The sequence below is a fragment of the Emydura macquarii genome, unplaced genomic scaffold (assembly GCF_026122565.2).
Source record: "Emydura macquarii macquarii isolate MOO-44397 ecotype Brisbane River unplaced genomic scaffold, CSIRO-AGI_Emac_v2 contig_2199, whole genome shotgun sequence".
Lineage (NCBI taxonomy): Eukaryota > Metazoa > Chordata > Testudines > Chelidae > Emydura > Emydura macquarii.
The window spans coordinates 398,413-416,029 of NW_027132336.1; the positions used below are offsets into that span (position 1 = coordinate 398,413).

At 41.5% G+C, this 17,617-nt stretch overlaps 1 protein-coding gene across 6 annotated transcripts in view; it reads left to right on the top strand.

Annotated features, from left to right (window-relative positions):
• Positions 1-13,464: 13,464 nt before the first annotated feature.
• The window catches only part of SH3TC1 (SH3 domain and tetratricopeptide repeats 1), a 54,429-nt gene continuing 50,276 nt past the window's right edge, over positions 13,465-17,617 (top strand). For all 6 annotated transcript variants that reach the window (XM_067558870.1, XM_067558868.1, XM_067558871.1 and 3 more), the window contains exon 1: positions 13,465-13,557. The gene's annotated coding sequence lies outside the window, so the exon portion shown is untranslated. The remainder of the gene's footprint in view (positions 13,558-17,617) is intronic.

Sequence of the window (17,617 nt, forward strand, 5' to 3'; positions counted from 1 at the left end):
CCTCTCTCACGTGGGCCCAGCGGGGACGCCTCAGGTTTTTTCCTAGAAATATTGTTTGAAACCTTCCAAGATGACCCAGGGCAGAGTACTGAAGCATAAGACTTGCTACATTCATTGCAATACTTTTATTTTCTTACAGTTTCAACTAGAGGTCAGCAACAGGCTGGAATTATTCTAATCAAGTGCAGACACATTGATTTAAAATTTGCAGAAAACCATTTAAAGGACTCAGTTGTCCTGCTGCGTTTGGTGAAGTCAAAGTTACCAAGGAAAGATAGTGTCTATATTACTGGAAGTGTAGTTGCCCACAGAAATGTTAAACCAGAATTACAATAAGAGCACAGTATTCTGAGCCACCATAAAAAATTACGACACCTCCATCACCAAACTTTACAGTCATTCAATTTTTATTAAATGTAGGAAAAGATACTGTAATATTTAATGCAATATAATAAATGTATCTCCTGAATGAGAGAGAGAGAGCCATTTTTAGTGAATTGACAAAAATCATTGTATGATAATGGGAAGGCAGAGTTCTGGACCTTTTGTTCCCATTGACAACTCATATATCCTATGAAACTTTGCAAGAATTCATTATTTGCACATATAGGTCAAATTCAATACTGGCCTGAACAAGTATAACTCCAGTGAAGTCAATGCAGTTAAGCTAGCAGTAAATCCGGTCAACTATTTATGGACTGTACCTACTTAGAGACAAAATCTCTTTCCTGGAGCACTTGCAATCTAAATAGACAAGACATACAAGGGGTGGAGGAAAAAAGCTATTATTCCCATTTTATAGAATTGATGCCCAGGGTGACAGAGAAGTTAATAAGCTTGCTTAAAGTTACACAGGAAGTCCGTAGCAGAGCCAGAAATTCAACCTGGATCTCCTCTATCCCAGTCCAGTGCTTTAACTAAAAGCCCATCCTTCAACTATCTGGAAGTAATTCAAAAGAGGAAGGTAAATGCGGACATTTTTCTCAAAGGTTGGCTAGCAGAGAAACAACACTTGACTGAGAAAATATCACTCTATATCAGGGGTGTCAAACTCATTTGGTAAGGTGGGCCAGATTTGAATTAAATGTACTTCCAGTGGGCCATACACATCATAAATCAAAATACTAGGCACAACCATTTTTATGTAGCATTATATTTTATTTGTTAGATATCCACGATATAAAAACTGCAGTAAATTCATTTCAGCTACTACTATTTTATGATTAAAAGAATCAATGATTAAGAATTATAGTACTGCAGGATGCTCCAAGACCATACTGTCCCTCTCCCGCCTTTTGGAGCGCTGTGTCTCGTGCACACAGCGCTCCACGCGCTGCCGCCAGAGTGTACAACACTATGAGATGTCACAGCAGCATGCGCTGCCACCAGGGGCTGAACCAAATAGGTTGGCGGGCCGGATGTTTGACACCCCTGCTCTATATAACATCATATGGAGATAACCCTACTTCACCGGTAGCCTCATCTCTGAAGAGACATATGGATGAAGACAAAAATCAGTTTTTTGCACAGACCTTGAGGACTGATTTCACAATCTGCTGTGCATTCAGCAATTTACTTTTCATGGCAGGTGACTCATCTATGAAAGTTCTAGACCTAACAGATTAACCCTTGAGTTACTGCCAGCTCATTCACATCCCTAGGAAAGTGAACAACAATGAAAAATCTGGACAAGCTTTTCACCTCCTGGCAATTTTATCCTTTCCATCCAGCATCCCACAGTTATAACCTTCCTTGTGAGCCTAAAGGGTATGAAAGTAGCATCAGCACAGAAGTAGATCTTGTTCTAATAAGTCAAAATGCCTACACTCTACAAAGAACTTTCACACTTGTTATATGATTGAAACTGACACAGATGACCTTGTCATTAATGCCCAGATCAAGATAAATCTGCAGACTCAACGAGACAGACTGCTAAAACAGACTGGTATATCCTCATTTCAAAGAGTAGGGGTTTACGTGCCTAAATCCCTATACATCAGGCGAGAGTGTCTAAAAGGCACCAAGGAGAGATATTAGTGAGACTCAGCACCAAATAATATTAATTGAGTATTTACCATTGAAGTCAAAAGCAAATTAAGTTAAGTGAGAAGAGCAAGGAAAAACAGTGAGAAGGACTATGACATGTTTCAGACAAGGACAGGAGCAAATGCCAGCAAAACTCTGTGAAATATGACAGAGCAATGACATCCTTTGTGATAATCAGCAAGGATGGAACAAATGAAGAACCTCATGTGATAATGCCAAACTCCTTGGAGCGGGAAGATTCCTTGGTCTCTTTCTCAGTCTCAGTAAATGTTAGTTACATTCAATAACATTTACCTGCACAAACTCGCCTACAGGAACGCATTTAGAGCGGCACAGCTCTACTGGTGGTACAGCTGTGCTGCTGTAAGCTAGCTTCCAATAAGTAGTTAGCACATATTCTTAGGGACCATTCAAGGTGAAGTGGCCTGTTAACACCTCTGCAGTTCTAGGACAAAAAGGGGGTTGAGTGTAGCCCATTGTGTCTACAGTGGTGTTTAGCTCTTACACTCTGACTACCTTTCCCAGACCTGAAAAGTAGTTCTGTATAGCTCAAAAGTTTCTCCCTCCCTCATCAGAAGCACGGCCAATAAAATATATTACCTCACCCACCTTGTCTCTCTGTACAATTTTGTCATGTGCCCACTGTAATGGAATGCTAAACTGTATTATACCATTCAGTCAGTAGGTGGCACTGTGTGATATACCTTATTTAAGCTTACAACAGCCATAGTGGTGGAGCATTAAAGGATCTTATGATGAACACATCTGGTGTGCATAAGGAAGCTCAGCGACCTGTCCATATCTGGTACAAAAGTACCTGACACCCAGAGCCTCCTCTTTGTTTACTTTCAATCTAAATATGTTGTTCAATGTCAAAAAGCACAAAAGACTGGCTGATCCAGCATGAAAGAAAGGAGTAATCTTATCTATTAAGTGAAAAAAATAAACAGCTAAATTCAGGAAAACATGTTCAATTAAATCACAGCAGTCAATTATGGCGAAATCTTACATTTCTCAAACATTCAGAGACAATGGTGATCTGCATAGAAGATGGATCTAAACGCTAGCTTGGTCCAGACAGAGTAGGGGGAGCAGAGACACTTCCTCGTGAGAATTCTATTGGCCATGGCACTGGATTGTGAGAAACACTTAGCTGCATCTAACCACCAGAGCATAGCTGCTACTTTATGCAGGCCAAGGCAGGGGAAAGGGTCATTAAATCATTTTCTCCATAACCTTCACTTTGCACATCAGTGCAGAAGGAGACAGGGTCAGGAACATACATTTTAAGAAAGTCAAGGCTTGGACAGTATTTTGGAAGGAACATCAATCCATATCCCTGTGCAACTCAGATTGTATACTGTGGACTTGATCCTCCACCCCATTGCACCAGTCTTAGACCATTTTAACTTCATTGAAAACAATGGTGTTACCCTGGGTAACAGGGTGGAGGATCAGTTTCTGTGTTTGTCTGTCAGCTCAGTTCAGTCATCATCTAAAATGTTATATGTGGCTAGACAATCATCCAAATTCTGGGCAATTCCATCAGCAGCTTTATAACATCAGAAGAGAACCATATTGAGTATTGGGACTACAAGTTATAAAGAAGAGCGTATGATACAAATTGAAACTCGGAGTGAACACAGCTAAAAAACACAAAGTTAAGATTACTTTTGGTCACTAGACTCATTTGGACACAAAGCATGCCCTCTCGAGTGCATTTTAAAAAAGGGAGACTAAGATTCCTCTATATGATTGACTACAAAGCAAGAATGATCAATCTTCTTGTTGTGAAAGGTATTTCTAGTGTTATGTTAGCATACCCTTCATTAAAAAGCTCCGAAAATGCTACTATGGATTTAGAAGTGTACCCTTTCTTTCTCCTTACAATCTTTCCAGTGTCTTTCTAAAATTAGAAAGCAGTTGTTGGTACAATCTTCAGATACGACAATAGGGTAGGTCTTACCTTGACTTAAGCTCTATAGTATGTTAGATGCTTTAAATAGCTTGCTGCAATATTTTCTCCACCAACATGGAAAAAATTACACTCACATGTGGTGGCAAATATTGACAATAGTTATTCATTACTCCCCCAGGACTGATTGACCTCTCAATGAAGGATACTTGCAGTACACCTGCTACAATACAATCATCAACTGTGAGCTCATCAGATCTCACATGAAAAATAGAATTGAGCTAAGGCTAATACAAAAAGCTCAAGCACTGCAGGGAATAGTGCTGGCGAGTTAGTTGATGTCACTTTTCTGTCTGCGTCACTGTGTGAACCAACACCCCAACACAGTGCTGGGTGGACTGTACTACTGGAGAGGGCAAACCTGAGGTACTGACAATTTCTGCTTATTGAAGATTCAGGGCATAAGAACAGGAGTGTAAACCATGGTATTGTGGCCAAATTTCAATGTAGGTAATTACATTCTTCCTATATAGGCTATGTCTACACTGATGGTGGCAATTTCAACGTATTAAGATCACCTCCTCAAGTGGAGTAGCGCTGCATTGACGGGAATGCGGTTCCTGTCAGCGCAGTGCACTGAAGACGGAGTGCAGAACAGAAGCACGGAAGTCGATGGGAGTTACGCAAGTTTTTTGCGTAGTTTGCGTAATTCCAGTCGACTGCCGCCGAATCTTCAAGGTAAGTGTAGACAAGCCCATAGAAACTCTCCCGTCAGTTTTAAATGGTTAAAGCATTATCTGCTTTTTGTGAAAAAATGGTTGGGTAGGATTGCAATGCCCTGTTAAACAGCTACTTTGCTCTTCCCCAGATGCGACTGCAATGATGCATATGCACATACGTGCATATACCTATCCCTTAGTTTGTCTTGGAGATTTCTCAACAAAAGCCAATTGCCATAAAGCTTAATTTTTTAAACAAAGGGAAAGATATCCCCTCTGTTAAGTGAATTTTAACAATGGTGACTCAAGAACAGCCTTCCTTGGGGCTTGTCTGGACAGAATCTTTTTCTCTGGTCAACATCACTTCCATGCTTGTGGTACCTTGGGTGCTGGTAAGCACAGTCATTGTGCTGCCAAAAACCCTGAGGTGAAATCCTGGCTTTATTGAAGGCAGAATTCACATTTAGAAATTGACTTCACTGGAGCTATGTTTCAAAGGCATAACAGAGAGCCTGAGAAAACATAGAAAAGCCTGAAACAGATATGGCCTTCCAAAGCTCATTAAAATTCAAAGTCAGTGGGAATTTCATGACTGATTTTAAACACCTTTAAAAATGTATCTGTTCAGCATGATATGATTAAAATACATGTTTTTAGCAGCCTGCTCCAAAAGCTACTCACGCCAGTAGAAGCACTCTCATTGACTCACTGGACTTCAGAACAGTCATAAATGTCTTTCTCTTACAGCCCCCCTGGGGGGAAGCATGAGATCCCTTAAGATTATGGAAACAGACCCTCCGAATGCAGCTCCTGAAGGACTGCCTGAACCCCAAGTATGTCCACACTGCAGTGTAAACCCAGGGTTCAAACTCAAGCTCAAGCCTAACTCCACCTCCATCTACACACAAATCATGCTAACCCAGAGTTCAGATCCAGGGTCTCAGTATCCCACAGAAGTGGAGGGTCCAAACCTGAGTCAAGCTGGGCCCAGGGTTCAAGTCCTACTGCTTTGCAGTGTAGACACAGCCCCACTGGACTCATCCTCTGGGATTCCATCAAAAGTATCCCACAACCCCATAGGCTGACTTTCTATGTCCTCTGGACAATCAAGTTTTCGCCCACTGCACTAGGAACAAAGGGTTAGAGTGGGTACATTTTGGGAGAGTGCTAGGAAGTCAGGGATATGGGTGATTGGACTCAGACCCAGATAATACAGTGTAGATAATGGAGCCCCAGATTGGGACCCAGAGTTCAACGGTTCCTAGTGGGGTTACAAATAAGCATTCATGTTCAAGCCCGAGGTTCACAAACTCAGGGTCTGCTAACTCAAGTTCTACTAACCCTGGCTTCACTTTGAAAGATGAGATACTTTGACTTTGAAAGACTTTGAAAATGAGATACTAGAACCTCATTACTTTGGCTATAAAATGAGACAAACTAAGAATATCACTGGGCTGTTTAGACATGACTAACTTAAATGGAGACCCAGGAAAGAAACAGTGTGGTTCATGCAGGGTGCAATCCACAAAACTCCTGCTTGGCTGCTGCCTAAACCTATAGGAATCTAAACTCATTCGGCACCTTGCTTTCCACTGTAAAAGTTCCCTAGCCGACTAAGCTTTAGACCGTGGGGCACGTGCACCCTCTAGGCGACCAGGTACCTATCACCCACCTAAGCCACAGAGCAATTCATGAACTAAGGGAAGGTAGGTGCTTATCTGCCTCAGTCCTATGTGGGGCCCCGTCTGGTAGGTGGCCTCTGAGCACCTAGAGCTCATTCAAAATCCAGCCTGGGGTGGAGGTGTCCACCTTATCACTTTTATCCCACTGATTATAGCACACAGCAGGCATGGAGACTTTTTAATCCCTCCCCCCACACACTCGGCTATGGGGCGAGAAAGGATTTGAACAGGGGTCTCCTGCCTCTCAGGAGACCACTTGAGCCACAGGATATTCTGATCCAAGGCTCCCTCAATCTCCTCTGCTGAAGCTGTTCCACTGTGGATAAATAATGAAAGGGCGACTGGCTCCTGGGTCTCTCACCACCTGCCTGTGCCCAAATCACTGAGTCAGTTTTGCACGCTCTCTCTTTCTCTGGCCCAATGACTATTTAAGCATTTATCCACAGTAGAACAGTCAACACACCCCTCACTGAAATTTGGCCTACCAGCCCCTCTGTCATGCTGGTGGGGCCTCTGGACGAACCCTGAGTGACCCTGCAAACCCACCCACCCAGTCTCAACACCCACAATGGAGTCAGAAGTCACTACTATGGGGTGACTATAGTGCATGCTCACTCTTCAACAGCACCCCAACCTCCCTCCGTGACCGGTTTGGGTTTTTTTTTTTTTTGAATAGTGGGGAAGAACTGAGTTTCAGATTTTGCTCCAGGCCCTCAAAAACCTCTGTGGGGCCCTGCCGCCCCCACCACTTCCTCTTCCTTCTCTAGCCATTTTGTGTGAAGCAAGGCAGGCGCTAACCTTATTCCTGCAAGAAACACCTTAGGTACCTAAGCTGCTGGACTCCAGGCTGCCTGTTCCCATTTGTGGATTGCCAAGGGAGACAGGCACCTGCCTGTAGCCCAGACTTAGGCACGTGACTCCAAGAGAGGGGAGGGGCCTATCAACATCCCTCTGGTCACCATCTCCATTAGCTATCTTAAGTGGTTCCCCACCTAGCATGCTGCCTTTTGTGGGTGGCATTCTAAGGTACCTCTGTCTCCCCATTCATTATATAGGGAACCCAGGGCAGCTTTATGGATCTCAGTGTTGTTCCTGCGATTTTCTAAGCATCTAGAAGGTGGGTATTGCTTCAGTCCCTCCATTGATCCTACCCCACAGATTTTCTTGTTTGAGGTCTCAGCATGGGGCCCACTGTACTATACATGTCAAAAGTTCTTTGTGCTCACAAAAGTTCAGACTGTTGGTAGCAACTGCTTGTGGGAAAAAACACCTTGACCAGAAAAACAGAATTTAGAACACAGCACATTTTGCTTAATACTCTCAACATGAGGGAAGAGTTAAACACAGAGCTAAGTGGCTGCTGCTTTTTATCAAGCAACCATGAAATTCCAGAACAAGGTCACCCTGGTCTCAGAACCCAGCTCTCTTCCATTTCTATTTTCAGCTCTACCAATTTGTCATTCAGGCACAGGTGGACACAGAATCCCTACGCTCTGGGGAGCTGAAGAAAGGACTATAATTGCCCAAATGAAGGGCCTTATTAAGGGAAGAGCCTTGGCTAACACCCCTTTTTAAAATGAGGATGTGGAAATAAAACCACATTTCTGACAACAATACATTTAATACTTCCATACCAAACTTATTTGAGAAACACAATAAAAAATCTTCAATCAAAATGACATATACACCCACTGTTTGAATTCTCCATTAGTGCCTACAAACCACTGCTTGAGTTCAAATCTTCTTCTTCTTATCAAGCACCTTGGGAAGCTGAGCTTTTAAGTGGAAAGCTAAATCACATGACTACCTAATTCCATGGACTCTTACATTTCCTTTAAACCACATAAAACATATGACTAACTACACAGTGATTCCTAGTTGGGGAAAAAGTATTTAAATTCTTCCACCAATCCTTATGGCAGTAGTTAAACTTTTACTAAGCAATGTTTAGAGATTTTATTTCATAGCACCTTTCCTCTCAGACTCAATGGTTTGGTCCTTTCTGGAAAGGCTTTTGTTGTTATTTCACCAAAGCCATTTATAAGGGCTCTGTTATTCTAAACCAGAAAGTACTTGCCCAGTCCTTTACTGTGCTATACTATAAATCTAAAGGCCTGGTTCATCAGGTGGCTTCATAATCCCAGTTTCCAGGAGAAGATACAAGGCGTTTAACTTTCCCTCCCTGTGGGTTTCAAGATTTACAGGAGCTAGGGAAAACTAAATCTCTAAACTAGTTTTTGTAGATAAACCTCCCTGAGTATACTGAGCTTCTCTCCTTTATTGGACCAGTGAAATTCCGAGATAAAAGATTTTTCCCTATATATACCGTCTACAAATCTATGTTTATTTAAAGCAGGAAACTATTCCCCTTGGAAAGGAAGGAAGTATATAGGAAAGCAAGCAAACAACACAATTTTGCTGAGCAGCACAGTGGGAAGAAAAAAGACATTCTATCTTCTGACAGATATGTTTCTACCATTCATTTTCAACCTGAGTTTTGTTGGTAGAGGTTATGTTAGCTGGCTTCACCCATTCTAATACAATAGACACATAAAAACCATGGGCCGGGATGGGCTGGGCTGTAATCCTCATTTAAATGTCATCTGAAAGTTAATACCTCTAACAGAGCAGGCTTCTATTAGTACTGTGTTGCTTTGTTAGAACTGGACTCTGAGCCTGAATCCTAGCATTCAACATGAACTCAGTGCCTTCTTGGCCTGTAGCTAAAAGTGCTGGAAGTGCTAAAAGTGAGCCATACTAGCCCATAACAGCTAGGAGGAAATTTAGTGAGATATGCAACATGTTGCCTTTCCTGTTGAGAATAGCAAGCTGCTTAATAACACTCGTTAGTAACATTGATAATCTCAAGGAAGTTTAGCTAGTACTGATAAAGCCAGGTAAATAGCTTCAGAGCAGCAGCAATGCATTGTAACAGCTGGGTGCTTTGAGTCAGCATTTCCCTGCAGACAACAGGGCGACAGCATTTCCTTACAACTGGACCACCAGAGTACATTTTTCTCTTGGTGTTTTCTGTTTTTACATTCTGAACTCAGATTGCGGAGCCAGCTTTTCAGTTTGCAAAGGCTGGGGGAAGCCAGGCTATCTTGATTCCGACAAGGAAGAGGAAATGCTGACACCATTCGATGCCAAAACCCCTAAGTTAATTTTACTGGTAGTTCCTGTTCAGGTGTAACATGCTGGTTAGAGTGAAGCACATTCTGGAATCTGATCTTTTTCAGAAGTGGAATTTAACTTTAGAGTCATCCCAGTGTTAAAATAATAACCTAGGACCATGACCCTGTAGATCTTTGGGCATGGCAGGAACCCTAGTGAAAGCAATATGATTATTCAGGGGAGTAAGGCCTCCTCAGTGAATGAAAGGGTGCAGGATCAGTTGCATTCTTCGGGCAGGCACAGGGACAGCAATTCCGGGCCCCAGAGCAGAAGAGTCAATGCCCCCCTCCCCAGAAAGGGGCAGCTGAGGTCTGAGTGGGCTTCTGCCAGAAGTTTATACTTATTTATTATGTGCTAGGTAGGTTCTCCGGGTGGCTGAGGAAGCAGTATCTGCGACTCCGCTTCCAGGGTCCCTTGGACTGCCCAGGTAGATAGATTACTGATGGACATGGGAAGCTGAGTAGCAGATACCACCTCCTCAGCTGCCTGGGGACATGCATGGTGCATAATAAATAAGCTCGGCTCAGGGGAGGGGCAGAGAGCATGAGTGCAGGGGTAGGGGGGAGGGAAGGATGGTATGTGGCGGAGAGAAGGATATGTATGTATCCTCCCTTCCACCCAGGCCCTTTTAAATAGCTGGGCCCCTGGGCAATTGCCCCCCTTGCTTCCCTTCCTTCTTCCCCCCAAGCGGCTGACCTGGCTTACAGTACGCCTGCACAGCAAAAGCTGTGCACAGGCTAGCCTACCTGAACTAGCTAGCTTGCATCCAGCTAGTACACATAACAAGAGTAGTGAAGACAGTGCCATGCAGGCTTCAGTGCAACCTAGCACAGATCCTGGGCATACACTCTGCTGAAGCCCAGGCTTCTATTATTATCATCTGTGCCAGCTGGATTCAAGCTGGTTCAGGAAGGTTAGTCCATGCACTGCTTTTGCTACATAGACATGTCCTTAGCAGTTGTACAGCACTTCACATCTTCAAAGCACTGCACACAGATTAGTTAATAAATGTTTAGAATCCAGATTGCAATGAGCTACCTCATTTTGGGGGATTGTGCATCCACAGTCAGGAGAAAATGGGGGACTAAACAGATCAAAACTATGCAAGAAGACAAAACTGTCTTAAGCACATTTCATAGTTGACTGTGTCCAGCATATGTATAAAGAACCAGCATGACTACCATATTGAGTGACATGTTCATTTAACTACAGGGTGTATTGGAGGTGGATGAACCTTGTGAAGTTCAGTAGACTCAGAAGACTGCAGATAGCATGAGATGGGTGTTTAGAGAGACACAAATTTCCCTGCAAGTTAGAACATACACAAGGCAGACAGGAGCAGCCCACTGGGCCACAGCTCTGAAGCTCCAGAACTGGCACTTGGTTTAAAGGTTCTCAGCTGTGATATATCACATGGTGTCCTTAATTCAAAATGTTCTTTCTTCTGGTTTAAATTAGATTCTTAAGGCCAAAATCTGCCTTCATATATATATATATATATATCAGCAAGTTCAGTGGGACTGCCTGGGTGTAATTGGGGCTAGAACTTGGTCTTTAAATGTTAACACATTATATTATATTGAAGAGGTGCTTCTGAAAAAACCCCCCTAAAGCCTTCAGCTAAAAATGCAGCTGCAGTGAAGCGACAAACAGGATGTTGAACAGCAATGCCAGATAAAGACAATGGAAATTAAAGGAAATATCTTGTTTCCATATGAGATGTCCTTCAGCCTCCTGGCAGCTTCTTTCAATAGTCCTGAAAAGATCCAGGACAGCTAGACAAAAATAGGAGCATCTCATTATTTTAATAGTTACTAGAGATCAAAGCATCAACGGAACTTATGCCTCCATGTAAAGGAATTTGAATAGGTTCCGCAAGTCACGCAGCACCAAGTTCCTAAGACTCTCAAGATGGATCATAAGGAATATATGCAATGGCTAATGTGGTATCTGCAGTGTGCACTGCTTGTGTTTTTTCCTGTTTGTTACATTGCATTAGTCTCTGGGGTTTTTTAATGAGGGCAGGTGTCCCCAGTGTAGAGGTATTGAATTGTCTATTTGTAGTGGTGTTTTAAAAAAGGCGACAGAAGGTCTAGGGCCAGGGCCAAGGCCAGTTTTAGTTATGTTCATTCCCTAGGCAGAAATCTTCCCATTTCCCCATTCCCCTCCAGCTGCAGATCTTGAGTCAAAAAGCACTGGTTACATTCCATTGAGAACATCACAATGTAGGGTGTCCATCTAAAGGAATCTAAGAACGCTTAAAGGAATGTACAGCATGATGAAGTATAAAGGTACCAGCTTCTGGGATATAAACTATGGAGGAAGACTGAAGAAACTGGGGATTCTGACTCTGGACTGAGACTAAAGAGATTTGAATTCAATTTCTGGCTCTCTCGTGGACTTTCCGTGTGACATCCGGCAAGTCATTTAATCGCTGCCTCAGTTTCCCTGTCTGTAAAATAGGGATAATAATAGTTGCCTACTTCTTGGTGGTGGTGTAAGGATAAATTAACATTTATGAGATGCTCAGATACTACAGTAAACCTGTAAAATCAAATAAACCTAGAGAGAGCCTGAGAGATTTTGCTGTTACTCACTATTTTGTCACAAATTTGAATTTAGATGATATTTGCATAGTTACAAAAGAAAATGGTGCGTTTAATCTAAATAAAGGAACCAATTATCTCCTCAGTCATTTCCTAGAATCGCCATGAATGTGACTAGAAATGGGGGGAGAAACTGCCTCCAAATCTTCAAAAAAAACCCAAAATGTGCCAACAAGGCTGAAATATTTGCAAAATTGATGGGAAAATGGTTAGTTTAAAATATATTATTGCGTGCCAGAGAGCACAACAGTGATACAAGTTAATTTAACATGTAATGCCTTTACACAATGTGTGTTATGCAATATCATATTATATTATCATGCAATATCAACATTATGTTGTTATAATATTATGCCAATGAAGTTATTGATGGAAAAGACTATTAGATGAACGGTAGCCTTGACTATGCAAGGACTTAAGTAGCTTCCAGTTCCATTGACATCACTGGGAATGGAGGATATTCAGCATATTGCAGGGTCAGACTACAGATGCCGATTGTTATTGTATGATAACAATATTTATCATGCATATTATCACAGCATACAACAATAAAAATAACTCTCACTTATATCTTGCTGCTCTAGCTAGTTTATAAAGTTCTAAAGGAAATGTTAGCTTCTTAATGACAGATATTAGCGAGTATCATAACTAAGATCTTTTAGGTATTAGCAATGGTGTAAGCTCTTTGGGACAGGGACCCTCTTTTTGTTCGGTGTTTGTATAGCACCTAGCACAGTGGGTCCATCCCTGGGGTGCCAACATGCTATTTCAATACAAATAAATAATAATAATGAATAATAATAATATAATATACAATATAATAATATAATATATAATATAATAATAATGGGTGTTAAACGAAGTTGGAGTATTTTATATTTTGAAAACATTGGAGCTAAAAGAAAAATGTGGAAATACCCTACGTCAGATTTCGAGCCATTTTGTAACAGGAAGAGTCTCAAGAAGGCTAATACTTTGACCCAAACTAAACAAAGTCATGTATACTCTGCCTTAAGCGCTATTTATTACTGTAAGTTTTTATAGTGCCTAGCACAATGGGTTGGGGCTTCCAGGTATAATAATAATAAATTTCAGCTCTTAAGAGCAAATGTATCTGACTGAGGCTTCCAGAATATTTCTGACACATTTTCCTGCATGGCAAATTGTTAATAGTTCAATGCATTGAGCTTGCAATCTTGAGCATTTTAGTAAAGGAGATTCTCAGATGAACAGTATCAGTTAATGGTCAACTTTCTGTTAGTTCATATATCCAAGCTGTGCTTTTAAATCAACAGGAAAGGTAAAAAGGTCAAACAGGAAGGGATGGATCAGGAGTAAGTTCCGAGCAGAGCTGTGGAAGGCTGAGATCTGCCTGCAGTTCAGCAGAATGTTAGAACAAATCAGATTCAGAAAAGGTAGGAGAAATTTTATGCTTCATACCTCAGTATCTAGCTTTACTTAGGCTGTTTGTTGTAATGTTTTTACTGTTGGGCTCTAGTATGTCTGGAAAAAATGCAAGCAACTGAGGGGAATGATTTTAGTAGCAGAGGAGCTTAGAGCATGGTTACAGGGATAGATTAAAAATAAGTGTAGAGGTAATGGGTTGTTGTAATGAATTTCAGCAGTGATTTTTATGGGCATTCTTATGTGATGTGTTTTTGATGCTTTTGTCAAGAACCAAGGTGTTTCTGTTCTTTGCTTTTTATTTTCTCTTCTCTTCTACAATATATTCAGAATAGGCCAAACTTTTTCAAACCTGAACACCCAAAAGGAAGGACTTAAATCCATATTTAGACACTTAAAAAAGAACTGGTTTTCAGAACACCTGCAGTGCACAAATGTTCACTTTTGGTTAGATGCCTAAATGAGGATCTGAATTCCTAATTTTTAGTGCCAATGTTTGAGAATTTTGAACACAGGATAAAATTTTCAAAAGCACCGAAGTCCCATTTTCAGAAAGGGACTTAGGCAATTAGGTGCTTTTGAAAATATTAACTATGCTGCAAACAGTACCATTATCTCTGTTTAGTCTATCAGTGAATAAGATCCCTAATGAGCTTTATGAAGGACAAGTTTGAAACACGCATTTTAATGGAATTACTTAGGATTTCCACTCCACCTCCCCTTAACTTGAGCACTAAGTTTCATAAGGTGTTGTTTCTATGTAATAGGGTAACACACTGAAATGATATGTTTTCATTTTTTACTATATCTAAGTACTGAGAGTACAATGTGTTGGATGGAATATTATTATTTTGATTTATAATTGTGGTAGCACTTAGAGGACTCAAGCAGATCAAGACTCTGTTATGCTTGAGTCTGTACAAGCACATAATTAATGACAGTCTCTGCCATAAGGAGTTTGCAGTCTAAAAGACAAGATGAAACAGGTAGTGAAACAAACAAATTCAGGGGAAAATGGGTGGGAAGAAGGGTGAAGTAACTATAACAGGATGGTTTAGCATCAGTAGCAGCTATCATAATAATCACAATGGCAAAAATGTAAACTAGCGTATGTCGCAGTGTTGTTGTAGTAGCTATGTTGGTCCCAGAATATTAGAGACACAAGGTGGGTGAGGCAAAAACTTCTGGACCTGAATATTGGACACGAAGAAGACTTCTGTGTAGCTCAAAAGTTTGTCTTTCACCAACAGAAGTGGGTCCAATGGAAGATATTACTTCACTCACCTGGTCTAACCAAAGTAAATGGCATCTTGAAAATAATGAAACTACTAAGAGAATTTAGCAGGATTCAAAGAGGGATTATTGGATTTATGGATACCAAAACTAACAGTTAATGCCAACAAAAAGTATTGGAGGGGAGAGAAATGGTATGTTTCATGTCTTAAAACTCTCTCTCATTATTAGGGATTAGGATGAGGAACAGATTATACTTTATCATCTACTGTGGAGTTTCTTGCGCTGTCTTCTGAAGCACTTTATGCTGGCCATTGTTGGAAACAGGATCAGGACTGGATGGACCGTGGGTCTGACCCATTAGGGCAGTTCCGATGTAGGACAACGTTACTACACTGTTTACTTAGCAGGATAGCAGGAACTGAATGGCTCAGGGGCTTTAGAATAGGTTAGTGGGGAGGAAGCATAGCCGTGTTGTCTGTAGGTCAGAATCTATATTCTGCTGTCCCAAACCTGGCACCCATTCGACCTGTCTAAAGACTTTAATTTACAAGCGCTGCCTATGGGCCCCAAGGAGCTCCTCCGAGATAGCGGGGGCATAGAGAAACTCCAGCTACAATCCCTTTCTCTCGGACCATGCCTCCTGTGTTGGGGATGTGGCTGGAAAAAGGTGTGCATAGGAGCAGCAAGGGTGATTCTGCACCATCCAAGCATTCTCCTAGGTGTGAAGAATCCTTCAGGGGCAAGTTAAGGTAGCCTTAGGGCTTCTTTGAGCCACTGAGTGGTGCAAGGCAGCTGGAGTGGGGCTGAGGAACTGATTCTTGGTGTCAGGTGGCTTGGGTTATGTTCTTGGCTCTGGTACCAATTTCCCGTGTGAGTCTGGGAAACTCACTTCTCTCTGCATTGGTTTCCTCCTGTGTAAAAATGGGATAATTAATTATAATAGTTATCACCTCACAGGTATGTTGAAACTAAATTAATGAATGTTTGTAATGTGTGTTAGAATCCTCAGGTGAACGGTGCTCTGTAAGTTCTAAGTACGGTGGTCATATATTGCATGTCACTTTCTAGGCCACCAATTCAAATCTGGCCCAGATGACTTCCTGGTGTCCTATGTGAAATAAATTGGAGTCCCTCCCAATGTAGTTCCTAGTTCTAGTTCCACACTGGAAGACACACCACTAATAATGTTAGTCTTAGGAAAGGGGCCAGCAATGGCCACCTTTTTGACCCTAAAAACGTAAGGCTTCTCAACTTTCTCACCTCCAAAGTGTACCTTGCAAGTCACGGTTGACGCACAAGGCAATAGACAGCATCTTGCATTGCCATGTTCTGTGCTGTATCTGTTCTGTGGTTACGGTTAGAAGGTTTTAATCCCCTTGCTCATCCATCCACCACCTTCCTTAAGGAGTCAATTCACTCAAAATGGTGGTGCTGGCAAACAGTATGTCTACATTGTGACTCTTTACTGTTTTCTAAAGCAGTTTTTTAAAAAGTTCCTGACAAATATAGAGGAATGGAAAATATCAGGCTATCAGTTTTGTTCCACTCAGTGGTGTTTTAAAATTGCTTAATAACAGCTATTCAGACACTTTTAAAAGGAAGTCACAAGGGGGGAAAAGTTGTGGGAAAACAGAATTGTTCCAATTATCTTCCTTCTAACAGGAAAAATAATGCCTTCCTTTCCCTACCAGTCTACTGTGAACAAGTCTCACATCAACATAGTCAAGAGTCATGTTAACAAGCTGTGCTTAATGCACAGGAAAATATCTATGGCCATCTGAGCTACACAAGCCAAAAGAGACTGTTGATAGTGGCTCTCTGACAGGCCAACCTGTTCAGCTGAAAGATTGATTGATGTAGTCTGCTAAGAAAGATAATAACAAAATCCAGTCACTATCTCTGCACTAGGATGTATCAAGCTGTCCAGCTGCTATCTCTGCTCTGTTAGTACTGATACTCATTCTAGGCTCTGCAGCTAGGAAATGAGCATTATTTGTATTATTGTGCCGCCTAAGAGCCCATCAAATCTGAACCCTGGTGTGCTAGGCACTGTACAAATAGAACAAAAAGTCTCTGCTCCAAAGAGCATCCCCAGGCCAGTGCTCCACAGTTACTAGGCCAGGGTAGCTCCTGCTCTCCCTACATGCATTCACTAAATGAGGAAAAGACTCCTATTCGGAGAGACACAGAAAACCCGTGCAGCTTTCATGGGGCAGCATGCTCACACACCTCTTGGCTTTTAGATCAAGGTTCAAAGAATATGGAATCCTGCTATAGAAATTATTGTTTTATTCAAAAAATCTGTCTAATAACTTCATTTTAAAACATTCAAGTGAGTATAAATGCACTGACAATAGCTGATTATAAAGAAACAAATTCACTCAGTATAGGAATTGCCATGCAGCTTCATACCCATGGTCTAGCCAATACAGCTTCCTGTCCTTGACAGTGGCCAGAACCAGCTGTTTCAGATGAAGGTGTAAGAAGTATCCCACAGTGAGCAGAGGTGGGATAATCTGCCCTGTATGAAAGCCTAACCCCCTACTAGTGAGAGATTGAATTAAACCCTGAAGCATGAGGTTTAATATCCATTCCAAAGTTGTCTTAGCATTAATTATTATATCTCTGGATATTCTTTTTCCCCATATAAATGTCCATTCTCTCTTTGAATTGTGCTGACTTCAGACTGGGAATATTTAAAAAAAAAAAAAAAAAAGTCGTAAGCAAAAGAGAACTGGCGTTAGCACAATAGAACAGGGGATGTACCCAAGTATTGGTTGTTTACTATGGTTTTGCTCTTTGTTGAGTTATTTAAGTGGGCACCTGAATATTTAG